This window comes from Bradysia coprophila (assembly GCF_014529535.1).
Source record: "Bradysia coprophila strain Holo2 chromosome IV unlocalized genomic scaffold, BU_Bcop_v1 contig_81, whole genome shotgun sequence".
NCBI lineage: Eukaryota > Metazoa > Arthropoda > Insecta > Diptera > Sciaridae > Bradysia > Bradysia coprophila.
The window spans coordinates 1,785,682-1,801,648 of record NW_023503375.1 but is presented as its reverse complement, the minus strand read 5'-3'; the positions used below and the strand labels follow the sequence as shown (position 1 = coordinate 1,801,648).

At 41.0% G+C, this 15,967-nt stretch overlaps 1 protein-coding gene across 2 annotated transcripts in view; it reads left to right on the top strand.

Annotated features, from left to right (window-relative positions):
• The window catches only part of LOC119072345, a 62,918-nt gene that overhangs the window by 42,519 nt on the left and 4,432 nt on the right, over nucleotides 1–15,967 (top strand). The window lies entirely within an intron of this gene.

Genomic DNA, 15,967 nt, shown 5'->3' with positions numbered 1-15,967 from the left:
TAAAATAAATAACAAGCTTTTGTTGTTACGTCGATGATGCCTTCTAAAAATCTGACTGTGGTAATGGCTTTTTTCAGCAATGATTTGAATTTTTCGTTATAGACAGATTTAATTGTAATAGAAATTTATTTAGCCATATTTGCCCTGTTTACGCACCAATCAAAAAATATTAACGCGAAATTACACTTTTTTGTTGTTGTTGTTGTTGAATGATTGCCCATTGATTGGTTGTGAGGAATGTACCGATTCATAAATCCATATGAGTATGAAATTACATTTTTCGGCTATAATGTTGTTGTTTTGCTAAACATAAACATCGACTTGATGCTTCGTAATAATATGAAAATTACTCGATTTTTTTTTCCTTCTCCACATTAGGGTGTGTCGATTTCAATTTTTTTTTTAGTGATTCCGGATTCCGCTTTAGCGCGATGCACCCTCGCACTAGCAATAATAATCAGCAAAACGTTTTTTTTATAAGTCAATATAAGCTTGCACCGTCACTTTTTCAAAAATTTTCGAGCTACATGAGATAGCTGGATTATGGGTCTGCACCAAAAAAAATCTACAGATGCTTTTGCAGAGTTTTCACTCTGTACGGCATCTAGAGGGTCTACTAGAACATACAAAAATTAAAAAAAGTCAAAAAAATGTTTTACCGTCATTTTGGTATAGCACCAAGTTTCACCGAGGTGGAATTTTCAAGAATTTTGTATGTGAAAAAATCATCTCTTCTGGGTAAATTTTATTCAAACTAATGTTGTGATAGCTCATTTTAAAGGTAAAAGAGCGGAGAATCTAGAGGAAAAAAAATCTTGGATGCAGGCTCCCCTGACCGAGAAATATTGCTCGAATAGACAAATACGATTTTTAGCTTATGTTTGACAAAACCTTTTTTATCGCACAGACACACAATTAAATGCAGAAAATGTTTCTTTATTGTGTAGTATACTGGTTTACAAATTGTTTTTTTTGTATCGAATGAGGACATAAGTTGACGTGAATGAAATATAGATCTGATTTGACCGTCTCTTCGTGTATATCCTGCAACTTTAAGGCTGGTTTCGGTCACTACTTTCACACAGCGTTCCACCGCTTGGGTGTGATTCGGCAGGCGAAATCCAGCGTAATTCCACAAATCGGAATTGCTACCGTTTTTTGCTAGGTCCTTAAGTTGGGACTCAGAGAACTTGCTCGTTAAAGGTGGTTCTGTTATTTTGTTTGAGTTCCACTTGATAAGGTTGGAGTAGGTTTTGGCTTGAAAGTTAATTTGAGGAACTTTAAATTGTCGGGAAGAGACGGTCAAATCAGATCTATATTTCATTCACGTCAACTTATGTCCTCATTCGATACAAAAAAACAATTTGTAAACCAGTAATCTACACAATAAAGAAATATTTTCTGCATTTAATTGTGTGTCTGTGCGATAAAAAAGGTTTTGTCAAACATAAGCTAAAAATCGTATTTGTCTATTCGAGCAATATTTCTCGGTCAGGGGAGCCTGCATCCAAGATTTTTTTTCCTCTAGATTCTCCGCTCTTTTACCTTTAAAATGAGCTATCACAACATTAGTTTGAATAAAATTTACCCAGAAGAGATGATTTTTTCACATCCAAAATTCTTGAAAATTCCACCTAGGTGAAACTTGGTACTATACCAAAATGACGGTAAAACATTTTTTTGACTTTTTTTAATTTTTGTATACTATATTATAATGACGAGATGTTTGTCTTTCTTTCTTTCTGTCTGTTTGTCCGCTATTTACCGTCAAAATGAAAGTTCAGAGCAAAAAAAAAAAAAAAAAAAAAAACACTTTTTGATATGTTGTAGGGAATGGTCTGAAACGTGGAGAAAACGTGGTCCGGTGAAAAGTCTGTTCGGAGATAGTGAAGTTATGACTGTGCGGAGGTGGAAAATGGCAGAATCGATATAACTCGGTTATTTTGAGAGATGGAGCGTCGGTGGGGGAAGAAGAAATGTTCCATTTATTGCGGTGAACAAAGTTGCAGAAGAAAGTTTTTTTCTAACTTTTCATCGGGAGGTGGTAGAGTGCATTTTATGGGTTTTTTTGAGGGTCTGGAAAATGTTTTAAATTGTGGAGCGGCTGTTTTGGAAGGTGGTGAGGCGTGAGCGGGCTCAAATGAAAGGTATTGATGGTACGAAGCGAAGAAAAAAAAGTGGAAAAAAATTGGGGTCAATTTGTTGGAGTTAAGGTGGTAAGTAGGGTGTTTGACCACCAACGGGAACACGTTTGTAATTGCGGAGCGGCTGTTTTAGAAGCTAGAGGGGCGTGTGAGGGTTTCAATGAAAGGTATGGATTGTACGAATCGAGGAAAAAAAAATGTAGGAAATTCGGATCAATTTCGAGCGAGTGACAGCTCTCCAAGTGGGCCATTTTTGAGCTACTCCAACGTACAGTGATCGATGATGATTTTGAGTTTTTCTTTGGGTGAAATGGATTTGTTTTCGGGGAAAGTTGAATGGGTTTGAGAGGTGAGTGGTGTGGTTGAATAGAAGTGAACACGGTGTACGCTTTTGTGTTTGAGTGACCACCCCCTCGATTTTTGTAACTTTTTGTGTGAAGCAGATGGAGAGTTGGTTTCTTCGGCAAAGTTGTTGGTTATTGAAAGAGTGGTTGTATGGAAGTGACCACAGTGTACGCTTTTGTGTTTGAGTGACCACCCCCTCGATTTTTGTAACTTTTTATGTGAAGCAGATGGAAAGTTGGTTTCTTCGACAAAGTTATTGGTTATCGAAAGAGTTGTCGTCTGAAAGTGACCACTGTGTCCGCTTTTGTGTGTGAGTGACCACCCCCTCGATTTTTGTAACTTTTTATGTGAAGCAGATGGAAAGTTGGTTTCTTCGGCAAAGTTATTGGTTATGGAAAGAGTTGTTGTCTGAATGTGACCACAGTGTACGCTTTTGTGTGTGAGTGACCACCGCCTCGATTTTTGTAACTTTTTGTGTGAAGCAGATGGAAAGTTAGTTTCTTCGGCAAAGTTATTGGTTATGGAAAGAGTTGTTGTCTGAATGTGACCACAGTGTACGCTTTTGTGTGTGAGTGACCACCCCCTCGATTTTTGTAACTTTTTGTGTGAAGCAGATGGAAAGTTAGTTTCTTCGGCAAAGTTGTTCGGTATTGAAACAGGAGTTGTGGCATGAGTTGTAGAAGCGTACGGGACTCACCAAAAAATTGATGGTTTTCAGCAGAGTGTAACACGGGAAGAGGTGTTTTGTTCGAAAAGGTGTAAGAGTGGTGATTGCGGGGGTCCAGGGGGTGGCAGCCCCTTGGCATGAAAAATATAAATAATGGAAAGACGATATTAGGCGTTACAAAAGAAGAAGTTATTGTTTCGGGCTAACTTAACTGTAAAAATGTGGGAGTGTCACACGGAAAGAGGTGTTTAGTTCGAAAAGGTGTAAGAGTGGTGATTGCGGGGGTCCAGGGGGCGGCAGCCCCCTGGCATGAAAAATAAATAATGAAAATACGATATTAGGCATTACAAAAGAAGAATGTGATGTTTTGGACTAACTTTTCATAAGAATGTTTGAGCGGAGCGAAGCGATTTTCGTATAACTCTTTAGCAGACTTAGAGTTGCTTTCGAATAGATGTTTGCCTCTAATAGGTGTTTGTCTGTTTGTCTCTAATAGGTCTTTGTCTGTTTGTCTGTAACAGGTGTTAGTCTCTAACAGGTGTCTGCCCGGTCTAGCTTGCTAGGATGCGACGTGGCACGAAGTGCCACAGGATGCAGACTAGTACTATATTATAACGACGGGATGTTTGTCTGTTTGTCCGCTATTTACCGTCAAAATGAAAGTTCAGAGCAAAAAAAAAAAAAAAAAAAAAAACACTTTTTGATATGTTGTAGGGAATGGTCTGAAACGTGGAGAAAACGTGGTCCGGTGAAAAGTCTGTTCGGAGATAGTGAAGTTATGACTGTGGGGAGGTGGAAAATGGCAGAATCGGAATAACTCGGTTAGTTTAAGAGATGGAGCGTCGGTGGGGGAAGAAGAAATGTTCCGTTTATTGCGGGGAACAAAGTTGCAGAAGAAAGTTTTTTTCTAACTTTTCATCGGGAGGTGGTAGAGTGGATTTTATGGGTTTTTTTGAGGGTCTGGAAAATGTTTTAAATTGTGGAGCGGCTGTTTTGGAAGGTGGTGAGGCGTGTGAGACCTCAAATGAAAGGTATTGATGGTACGAAGAAAAAAAACTGGAAAAAAATTGGATTCAATTTGTTGGAGTTAAGGTGGTAAGTAGGGTGTTTGACCACCAACGGGAACACGTTTGTAATTGCGGAGCGGCTGTTTTAGAAGCTAGACGGGCGTGTGAGAGTTTCAATGAAAGGTATGGATTGTACGAATCGAGGAAAAAAAAATTTAGGAAATTCGGATCAATTTCGAGCGAGTGACAGCTCTCCAAGTGGGCCATTTTTGAGCTACTCCAACGTACAGTGATCGATGATGATTTTGAGTTTTTCTTTGGGTGAAATGGATTTGTTTTTGGGGAAAGTTGTATGGGTTTGAGAGGTGAGTGGTGTGGTTGAATAGAAGTGACCACGGTGTATGCTTTTATGTGTGAGTGACCACCCCCTCGATTTTTGTATCTTTGGCTGTGAAGCAGATAGAGAGTTGGTTTCTTCGGCAAAGTTGTTGGGTATTGAAAGAGTGGTTGTATGGAAGTGATCACAGTGTACGCTTTTAGGTAATAGTGACCACCCCCTCGATAACTGTAACTGTTTATGTGAAGCAGATGGAAAGTTGGTTTCTTCGACAAAGTTGTTGGTTATCGAAAGAGTTGTCTACTGAAAGTGACCACAGTGTACGCTTTCAGGTAATAGTGACCACCCCCTTCGATTTTTGTAACTTTTTATGTGAAGCAGATGGAAAGTTGGTTTCTTCAGCAAAGTTGTTGTTAATTAAGAGAATGTTTGTGGAGAAGCGACCACAGTGTACGCTTTTGCGTGTGAGTGACCACCCCTCGATTTTTTTTAACTTTTTATGTGAAGCAGATGGAAAGTTGGTTTCTTCGGCAAAGTTGTTGGTTATCGAAAGAGTTGTCTACTGAAAGTGACCACAGTGTCCGCTTTTGTGTGTGAGTGACCACCCCCTCGATTTTTGTAACTTTTTATGTGAAGCAGATGGAAAGTTGGTTTCTTCGGCAAAGTTGTTGGTTATTGAAAGAGTTGTTGTCTGAATGTGACCACAGTGTACGCTTTTGTGTGTGAGTGACCACCCCCTAGATTTTTGTAACTTTTTGTGTGAAGCAGATGGAAAGTTGGTTTCTTCGGCAAAGTTGTTGGTTATCGAAAGAGTTGTCTACTGAAAGTGACCACAGTGTCCGCTTTTGTGTGTGAGTGACCACCCCCTCGATTTTTGTAACTTTTTATGTGAAGCAGATGGAAAGTTGGTTTCTTCGGCAAAGTTGTTGTTAATTGAGAGAGTGTTTGTGCAGAAGTGACCACAGTGTACGCTTTTGTGTGTGAGTGACCACCCCCTCGATTTTTGTAACTTTTTGTGTGAAGCAGATGGAAGGATGGTTTCTTCGGCAAAGTTATTGGTTATCGAAAGTGTTGTCGTTTGAAAGTGACCACAGTGTACGCTTTTCTGTTTGAGTGACCACCCCCTCGATTTTTGTAACTTTTTGTGTGAAGCAGATGGAAAGTTGGTTTCTTCGGCAAAGTTGTTGGTTATTGAAAGAGTTGTTGTCTGAATGTGACCACAGTGTACGCTTTTGTGTGTTAGTGACCACCCCCTAAATTTTTGTAACTTTTTGTGTGAAGCAGATGGAAAGGTAGTTTCTTCGGCAAAGTTGTTCGGTATTGAAACAGGAGTTGTGGCATGAGTTGTAGAAGGGTACGGGATTCACCAAAAATTGATGGTTTTCAGCAAACACGGGAAGAGGTGTTTTGTTCGAAAAGGTGTAAGAGTGGGGATTACGGGGGTCCAGGGGGCGGCAGCCCCTTGGCATGAAAAATATAAATAATGGAAAGACGATATTAGGCGTTACAAAAGAAGAAGTTATTGTTTCGGGCTAACTTAACTGTAAAAATGTGGGAGTGTCACACGGAAAGAGGTGTTTAGTTCGAAAAGGTGTAAGAGTGGTGATTGCGGGGGTCCAGGGGGCGGCAGCCCCCTGGCATGAAAAATAAATAATGAAAAGACGATATTAGGCATTACAAAAGAAGAATGTGATGTTTTGGACTAACTTTTCATAAGAATGTTTGAGCTGAGCGAAGCGATTTTCGTATAGCTCTTTAGCAGACTTAGAGTTGCTTTCGAATAGATGTTTGTCTGTAACAGGTGTTCGTCTCTAATTTCTCTGTTTGTCTGTAACAGGTGTTAGTCTCTAACAGGTGTCTGCCCGGTCTAGCTTGCTAGGATGCGACGTGGCACGAAGTGCCACAGGATGCAGACTAGTAACATATTATAATGACGAGATGTCTGTCTTTCTTTCTTTCTGTCTGTTTGTCCGCTATTTACCGTCAAAACGAAAGTTCAGAGCAAAAAAAAAAAAAAAAAAAAAAACACTTTTTGATATGTTGTAGGGAATGGTCTGAAACGTGGAGAAAACGTGGTCCGGTGAAAAGTCTGTTCGGAGATAGTGAAGTTATGACTGTGCGGAGGTGGAAAATGGCAGAATCGATATAACTCGGTTATTTTGAGAGATGGAGCGTCTGTGGGGGAAGAAGAAATGTTCCATTTAATGCGGTGAACAAAGTTGCAGAAGAAAGTTTTTTCCTAACTTTTCATCGGGAGGTGGTAGAGTGGATTTTATGGGTTTTTTTGAGGGTCTGGAAAATGTTTTAAATTGTGGAGCGGCTGTTTTGGAAGGTGGTGAGGCGTGAGCGGGCTCAAATGAAAGGTATTGATGGTACGAAGCGAAGAAAAAAAACTGGAAAAAAATTGGGGTCAATTTGTTGGAGTTAAGGTGGTAAGTAGGGTGTTTGCCCACCAACGGGAACACGTTTGTAATTGCGGAGCGGCTGTTTTAGAAGCTAGACGGGCGTGTGAGCGTTTCAACGAAAGGTATGGATTGTACGAATCGAGGAAAAAAAAAATTAGGAAATTCGGATCAATTTCGAGCGAGTGACAGCTCTTCAAGTGGGCCATTTTTGAGCTACTCCAACGTACAGTGATCGATGATGATTTTGAGTTTTTCTTTGGGTGAAATGGATTTGTTTTTGGGGAAAGTTGAATGAGTTGTAGAGGTGAGTGGTGTGGTTGAATAGAAGTGAACACGGTGTACGCTTTTGTGTTTGAGTGACCACCCCCTCGATTTTTGTATCTTTGCCTGTGAAGCAGATGGAGAGTTGGTTTCTTCGGCAAAGTTGTTGGTTATTGAAAGAGTGGTTGTATGGAAGTGACCACAGTGTACGCTTTTAGGTAATAGTGACCACCCCCTCGATTTTTGCAACTTTTTGTGTGAAGCAGATGGAAAGTGGGTTTCTTCGGCAAAGTTGTTGTTAATTGAGAGAGTGGTTGTGTGGAAGTGACCGCAGTGTCCGCTTTTGTGTGTGAGTGACCACCCCCTCGATTTTTGTAACTTTTTATGTGAAGCAGATGGAAAGTTGGTCTCTTCGGCAAAGTTGTTGTTAATTGAGAGAGTGGTTGTGTGGAAGTGACCACAGTGTACGCTTTAAGTAATAGTGACCACCCCCTCGATTTTTGTAACTTTTTATGTGAAGCAGATGGAAAGTTTATTTCTTCGGCAAAGTTGTTGGTTATTGAAAGAGTGGTTGTATGGAAGTGACCACAGTGTACGTTTTTGTGTGTAAGTGACCACCCCCTCGATTTTTGTAACTTTTTGTGTGAAGCAGATGGAAGCTTCGTTTCTTCGGCAAAGTTGTTGGGCATTGAAAGAGTGGTTGTATGGAAGTGATCACAGTGTACGCTTTTAAGTAATAGTGACCACCCCCTCGATTTTTGTATCTTTGGCTGTGAAGCAGGTGGAAAGTTGGTTTCTTCGACAAAGTTGTTGGTTATTGAAAGAGTGGTTGTATGGAAGTGATCACAGTGTACGCTTTTGTGTGTGAGTGACCACCCCCTCGATTTTTGTGGCTTTTTGTGTGAAGCAGATAGAGGGGCGTGTGAGGGTTTCAATGAAAGGTATGGATTGTACGAATCGAGGAAAAAAAAATTTAGGAAATTCGGATCAATTTCGAGCGAGTGACAGCTCTTCAAGTGGGCCATTTTTGAGCTACTCCAACGTACAGTGATCGATGATGATTTTGAGTTTTTCTTTGGGTGAAATGGATTTGTTTTTGGGGAAAGTTGTAGGGGTTTGAGAGGTGAGTGGTGTGGTTGAATGGAAGTGACCACGGTGTACGCTTTTGTGTGTGAGTGACCACCCCCTCGATTTTTGTATCTTTGGCTGTGAAGAAGATGGAGAGTTCGTTTATTCGACAAAGTTGTTGGGTATTGAAAGAGTGGTTGTATGGAAGTGACCACAGTGTACGCTTTTAGGTAATAGTGACCACCCCCTCGATTTTTGTAACTTTTTATGTGAAGCACATGGAGAGTTGGTTTCTTCGGCAAAGTTGTTGTTAATTGAGAGAGTGTTTGTGCAGAAGTGCCCCCTCGGGGTATTGTTGGGGTATTGTTGGGTATTGAAAGATTGGTTGTATGGAAGTGACCACAGTGTACGCTTTTAGGTAATAGTGACCACCCCCTCGATTTTTGTAACTTTTTATGTGAAGCAGATGGAGAGTTGGTTTCTTCGGCAAAGTTGTTGGTTATCGAAAGAGTTGTCTACTGAAAGTGACCACAGTGTCCCCTTTTGTGTGTGAGTGACCACCCCCTCGATTTTTATAACTTTTTGTGTGAAGCAGATGGACAGTTGGTTTCTTCGACGAAGTTGTTGGTTAACGAAAGTGTTGTCGTCTGAAAGTGACCACAGTGTACGCTTTTGTGTGTGAGTGATCACCCCCTCAATTTTGTAAATTTTTGTGGGAAACAGAAGCTAGAGGGGCGTGTGAGGGTTTCAACGAAAGGTAACAATCCTACGAATCGAGGAAAAAAAAATTTAGGAAATTCGGATCAATTTCGAGCGAGTGACAGCTCTCCAAGTGGGCCATTTTTGAGCTACTCCAACGTACAGTGATCGATGATGATTTTGAGTTTTTCTTTGGGTAACATGGATTTGTTTTCGGGGAAAGTTGTATGGGTTTGAGAGGTGAGTGGTGTGGTTGAATAGAAGTGAACACGGTGTACGCTTTTATGTGTGAGTGACCACCCCCTCGATTTTTGTATCTTTGGCTGTGAAGCAGATAGAGAGTTCGTTTCTTCGGCAAAGTTGTTGGGTATTGAAAGAGTGGTTGTATGGAAGTGACCACAGTGTACGCTTTTAGGTAATAGGGACCACCCCCTCGATTTTTGTAACTTTTTATGTGAAGCAGATGGAAAGTTTGTTTCTTCGGCAAAGTTGTTGGTTATTGAAAATGTTGTCGTCTGAAAGTGACCACAGTGTCCGCTTTTGTGTGTGAGTGACCACCCCCTCGATTTTTGTAACTTTTTGTGTGAAGCAAATGGAAAGTTGGTTTCTTCGGCAAAATTGTTGGTTATCGAAAGAGTTGTCGTTTGAAAGTGACCACAGTGTACACTTTTGTGTGTGAGTGACCACCCCCTCGATTTTTGTAACTTTTTGTGTGAAGCAGATGGAAAGTTGGTTTCTTCGGCAAAATTGTTGGTTATTGAAAGTGTTGTCGTCTGAAAGTGACCACAGTGTACGCTTTTGTGTGTGAGTGACCACCCCCTCGATTTTTGTAACTTTTTATGTGAAGCAGATGGAAAGTTTGTTTCTTCGGCAAAGTTGTTGGTTATTGAAAATGTTGTCGTCTGAAAGTGACCACAGTGTCCGCTTTTGTGTGTGAGTGACCACCCCCTCGATTTTTGTAACTTTTTGTGTGAAGCAAATGGAAAGTTGGTTTCTTCGGCAAAATTGTTGGTTATCGAAAGAGTTGTCGTTTGAAAGTGACCACAGTGTACACTTTTGTGTGTGAGTGACCACCCCCTCGATTTTTGTAACTTTTTGTGTGAAGCAGATGGAAAGTTGGTTTCTTCGGCAAAATTGTTGGTTATTGAAAGTGTTGTCGTCTGAAAGTGACCACAGTGTACGCTTTTGTGTGTGAGTGACCACCCCCTCGATTTTTGTAACTTTTTATGTGAAGCAGATGGAAAGTTTGTTTCTTCGGCAAAGTTGTTGGTTATTGAAAATGTTGTTGTCTGAATGTGACCACAGTGTACGCTTTTGTGTGTGAGTGACCACCCCCTCGATTTTTGTAACTTTTTGTGTGAAGCAGATGGAAAGTTGGTTTCTTCGGCAAAGTTGTTGGGTATTGAAAGAGTGGTTGTATGGAAGTGACCACAGTGTACACTTTTGTGTGAGAGTGACCACTCCCTCGATTTTTGTAACTTTTTATGTGAAGCAGATGGAAAGTTGGTTTCTTCGGCAAAGTTATTGGTTATCGAAAGAGTTGTCGTCTGAAAGTGACCACAGTGTCCGCTTTTGTGTGTGAGTGACCGACCCCTCGATTTTTTTTAACTTTTTGTGTGAAGCAGATGGAAAGTAGGTTTCTTCGACAGAGTTGTTGTTAAGTTGTTAATTGAGAGTGTTTGTGCAGAAGTGACCACAGTGTACACTTTTGTGTGTGAGTGACCACCCCCTCGATTTTTGTAACTTTTTATGTGAAGCAGATGGAAAGTTGGTTTCTTCGGCAAAGTTGTTGGTTATCGAAAGAGTTGTCGTTTGAAAGTGACCACAGTGTACACTTTTGTGTGTGAGTGACCACCCCCTCAATTTTTTTTAACTTTTTGTGTGAAGCAGATGGAAAGTTGGTTTCTTCGACAGAGTTGTTGTTAAGTTGTTAATTGAGAGTGTTTGTGCAGAAGTGACCACAGTGTACACTTTTGTGTGTGAGTGACCACCCCCTCGATTTTTGTAACTTTTTATGTGAAGCAGATGGAAAGTTGGTTTCTTCGGCAAAGTTGTTGGTTATCGAAAGAGTTGTCGTTTGAAAGTGACCATAGTGTACACTTTTGTGTGTGAGTGACCACCTCCTCAATTTTTTTTAACTTTTTGTGTGAAGCAGATGAAGAGTTGGTTTTTTCGGCAAAGTTGTTCGGTATTGATGATTTTCTGTAGAGTGTCACACGGGAAGAGGTGTTTTTTCGAAAAGGTGTATTAATGATGATTGCGGGGGTCCAGGGGGCGGCAGCCCCTTGGCATGAAAAATATAAATAATGGAAAGACGGTATTAGGCGTTACAAAAGAAGAAGTTATTGTTTCGGGCTAACTTAACTGTAAAAATGTGGGAGTGTCACACGAGAAGAGGTGTTTAGTTCGAAAAGGTGTAAGAGTTGTTATTGCGGGGGTCCAGGGGGCGGCAGCCCCCTGGCATGAAAAATAAATAATGGAAAGACGATGTTAGGCATTACAAAAGAAGAAGGTGATGTTTTGTACTAACTTTTCATAAGCATGTTTGAGCGGAGCGAAGCGATTTTCGTATAGCTCTTTAGCAGATAGATGTTCGTCTCTAATTTCTCTGTTTGTCTGTAACAGGTGTTAGTCTCTAACAGGTGTCTGCCCGGTCTAGCTTGCTAGGATGCGACGTGGCACGAAGTGCCACAGGATGCAGACTAGTACTATATTATAACGACGGGATGTCTGTCTTTCTGTCTGTTTGTCCGCTATTTACCGTCAAAATGAAAGTTCAGAGCAAAAAAAAAAAAAAAAAAAAAAAACACTTTTTGATATGTTGTAGGGAATGGTCTGAAACGTGGAGAAAACGTGGTCCGGTGAAAAGTCTGTTCGGAGATAGTGAAGTTATGACTGTGCGGAGGTGGAAAATGGCAGAATCGATATAACTCGGTCATGTTGAGAGATGGAGCATCGGTTGGGGAAGAAGAAATGTTCCATTTATTGCGGGGAACAAAGTTGCTGAAGAAAGTTTTTTTCTAACTTTTCATCAGGAGGTGGTAGAGTGGATTTTATGCGTTTTTTTGAGGGTCTGGAAAATGTTTTAAATTGTGGAGCGGCTGTTTTGGAAGGTGGTGAGGCGTGAGCGGGCTCAAATGAAAGGTATTGATGGTACGAAGCGAAGAAAAAAAACTGGAAAAAAATTGTATTCAATTTGTTGGAGTTAAGGTGGTAAGTAGGGTAAGGTGACCACCAACGGGAACACGTTTGTAATTGCGGAGCGGCTGTTTTAGAAGCTAGAGGGGCGTGTGAGGGTTTCAATGAAAGGTATGGATTGTACGAATCGAGGAAAAAAAAATTTAGGAATCTCGGATCAATTTCGAGCGAGTGACAGCTCTCCAAGTGGGCCATTTTTGAGCTACTCCAACGTACAGTGATCGATGATGATTTTGAGTTTTTCTTTGGGTGAAATGGATTTGTTTTCGGGGAAAGTTGTATGGGTTTGAGAGGTGAGTGGTGTGGTTGAATAGAAGTGACCACGGTGTACGCTTTTATGTGTGAGTGACCACCCCCTCGATTTTTGTATCTTTGGCTGTGAAGCAGATGGAAAGTTGGTTTCTTCGGCAAAGTTGTTGGGTATTGAAAGAGTGGTTGTATGGAAGTGACCACAGTGTACGCTTTTGTGTGTGAGTGACCACCCCCTCGAATTTTGTAACTTTTTATGTGAAGCAGATGGAAAGGTAGTTTCTTCGGCAAAGTTATTGGTTATCGAAAGAGTTGTCGTTTGAAAGTGACCACAGTGTCCGCTTTTGTGTGTGAGTGACCACCCCCTCGATTTTTGTAACTTTTTATGTGAAGCAGATGGAAAGTTGGTTTCTTCGGCAAAGTTGTTGGTTATTGAAAGAGTGGTTGTATGGAAGTGACCACAGTGTACGCTTTTGTGTGGGAGTGACCACCCCCTCGATTTTTGTAACTTTTTGTGTGAAGCAGATGGAAGCTTCGTTTCTTCGGCAAAGTTGTTGGGCATTGAAAGAGTGGTTGTATGGAAGTGATCACAGTGTACGCTTTTAAGTAATAGTGACCACCCCCTCGATTTTTGTAACTTTTTGTGTGAAGCAGATGGAAAGTTGGTTTCTTCGGCAAAGTTGTTGGTTATTGAAAGACTGGTTGTATGGAAGTGACCACAGTGTACGCTTTTGTGTGTGAGTGACCACCCCCTCGATTTTTGTAACTTTTTATGTGAAGCAGATGGAAAGTTGGTTTCTTCGGCAAAGTTGTTGGTTATTGAAAGAGTGGTTGTATGGAAGTGACCACAGTGTACGCTTTTGTGTTAGAGTGACCACCCCCTCGATTTTTGTAACTTTTTATGTGAAGCAGATGGAAAGTTGGTTTCTTCGACAAAGTTATTTACTATCGAAAGAGTTGTCGTCTGAAAGTGACCACAGTGTACGCTTTTGTGTGTGAGTGACAAGTCCCTCGATTTGTATAACTTTTTTAATGAAGCAAATGGAAAATTATTTTCTTCGGCAAAGTTGTTCGGTATTGAAACAGTAGTTGTGGCGTGAGTTGTAGAAGTTAAGGGATTCACCAAAAATCGATGGTTTTCAGCAGTGTGTAACACGGGAAGAGGTGTTTGTTGGAAAAGGTGTAAGAGTGGTGATTGCGGGGGTCCAGGGGGCGGCAGCCCCCTGGCATGAAAAATAAATAATGAAAAGACGATATTAGGCATTAGGCATTAGGCATTAGCGGAGCGAAGCGATTTTCGTATATCTCTTTAGCAGACTTAGAGTTGCTTTCGAATAGATGTTAGTCTCTAACAGGTGTCTGCCCGGTCTAGCTTGCTAGGATGCGACGTGGCACGAAGTGCCACAGGATGCAGACTAGTACTATATTATAACGACGAGATGTCTGTCTTTCTGTCTGTTTGTCCGCTATTTACCGTCAAAATACCTTTTTTTTTAGTTTGAACGGAAGAGTCAAGAGGAATTTTTTTGCGTTCAAGCGGAGGAGTCAAGAGGATTTCGTTTTTGTTTTTATTTTGTGTGTGTGGTGTGTGTGAAAAATGTGTGTTCGGTGAGTTAGAAGCGGGTGTTTCAACGGAAGAGTCAAGAGGATTTTTTTTGCGTTCAAGCGGAGGAGTCAAGAGGATTTCGTTTTTGTTTTTATTTTGTGTGTGGTGTGTGTGAAAAATGTGTGTTCGGTGAGTTAGGAGCGGGTGTTTCAACGGAAGAGTCAAGAGGATTTTTTTTGCGTTCAAGCGGAGGAGTCAAGAGGATTTCGTTTTTGTTTTTATTTTGTGTGTGGTGTGTGTGAAAAATGTGTGTTCGGTGAGTTAGAAGCGGGTGTAACATATTATAATGACGAGATGTCTGTCTTTCTGTTTGTCCGCTATTTACCGTCAAAATGAAAGTTCAGAGCAAAACAAAAAAAACACTTTTTGATTTGTTGTAGGGAATGGTCTGAAACGTGGAGAAAACGTGGTCCGGCGAAAGTTTGTTCGGAGATAGTTAAGTTATGACTGTGGGGATGTGGAAAATGGGAGAATCGGAATAACTCGGTTATTTTGAGAGTTGGAGCGTCGGGTGGGGAAGAAGAAATGTTCAATTTATTGCGGTGAACAAAGTTGCAAAAGAAAGTTTTTTTCTAACTTTTCATTGGGAGGAGGTAGAGTGGATTTTATGGGTTTTTTTGGGCGTCCAGAAAATGTTTTAAATTGTCGAGCGGCTGTTTTGCAAGTTGGTGAGGCGTGTGAGAGCTCAAATGAAAGGTATTGATGGTACGAAGCGAAGAAAAAAAACTGGAAAAAAATTGGATTCAATTTGTTGGAGTTATAGGTGGCAAGTAGGGTGTTTGCCCACCAACGGGAAGACGTTTGTAATTGCGGAGCGGCTGTTTTAGAAGCTAGAGGGGCGTGTGAGGGTTTCAACGAAAGGTATGGATTGTGCCAATCGAGGAAAAGAAAATTTAGGAAATTCGGATCAATTTCGAGCGAGTGACAGCTCTCCAAGTGGGCCATTTTTGAGCTACTCCAACGAACAGTGATCGATGATGATTTTGAGTTTTTCTTTGGGATAAATGGATTTGTTTTTGGGAAAAGTTGAATGAGTTGTAGAGGTGAGTGGTGTGGTTCAATAGAAGTGAACACGGTGTACGCTTTTGTGTGTGAGTGACCACCCCCTCGATTTTTGTATCTTTGGCTGTGAAGCAGATGAAAAGTTGGTTTCTTCGGCAAAGTTGTTGGTTATTGAAATAGTGGTTGTATGGAAGTGACCACAGTGTACGCTTTTAGGTATTAGTGACCTACCCCTCGATTTTTGTAATTTTTTGTGTGAAGCAGATGGAAAGTTGGTTTCTTCGACAAAGTTATTTATTATCGAAAGAGTGGTTGTATGGAAGTGGCCACAGTGTCCGCTTTTGTGTGTGAGTGACCACCCCCTCGATTTTTGTAACTTTTTATGTGAAGCAGATGGAAAGTTGATTTCTTCGGCAAAGTTGTTGTTAATTGAGAGAGTGTTTGTGCAGAAGTGACCACAGTGTACGCTGTTGTGTGTGAGTGACCACCCCCTCGATTTTTGTTACTTTTTGTGTGAAGCAGATGGAAAGTTGGTTTCTTCGGCAAAGTTGTTCGGTATTGAAACAGTAGTTGTGTCATGAGTTGTAGAAGGGTACGGGATTCACCAAAAATTGATGGTTTTCAGCAGAGTGTAACACGGGAAGAGGTGTTTTGTTCGAAAAGGTGTAAGAGTGGTGATTGCGGGGGTCCAGGGGGCGGCAGCCCCTTGGCATGAAAAATATAAATAATGGAAAGACGATATAAGGCTTTACAAAAGAAGAAGTTATTGTTTCGGGCTAACTTAACTGTAAAAATGTGGGAGTGTCACACGGAAAGAGGTGTTTAGTTCGAAAAGGTGTAAGAGTGGTGATTGCGGGGGTCCAGGGGCGGCAGCCCCCTGGCATGAAAAATAAATAATGAAAAGACGATATTAGGCATTACAAAAGAAGAATGTGATGTTTTGGACTAACTTTTCATAAGAATGTTTGAGCTGAGCGAA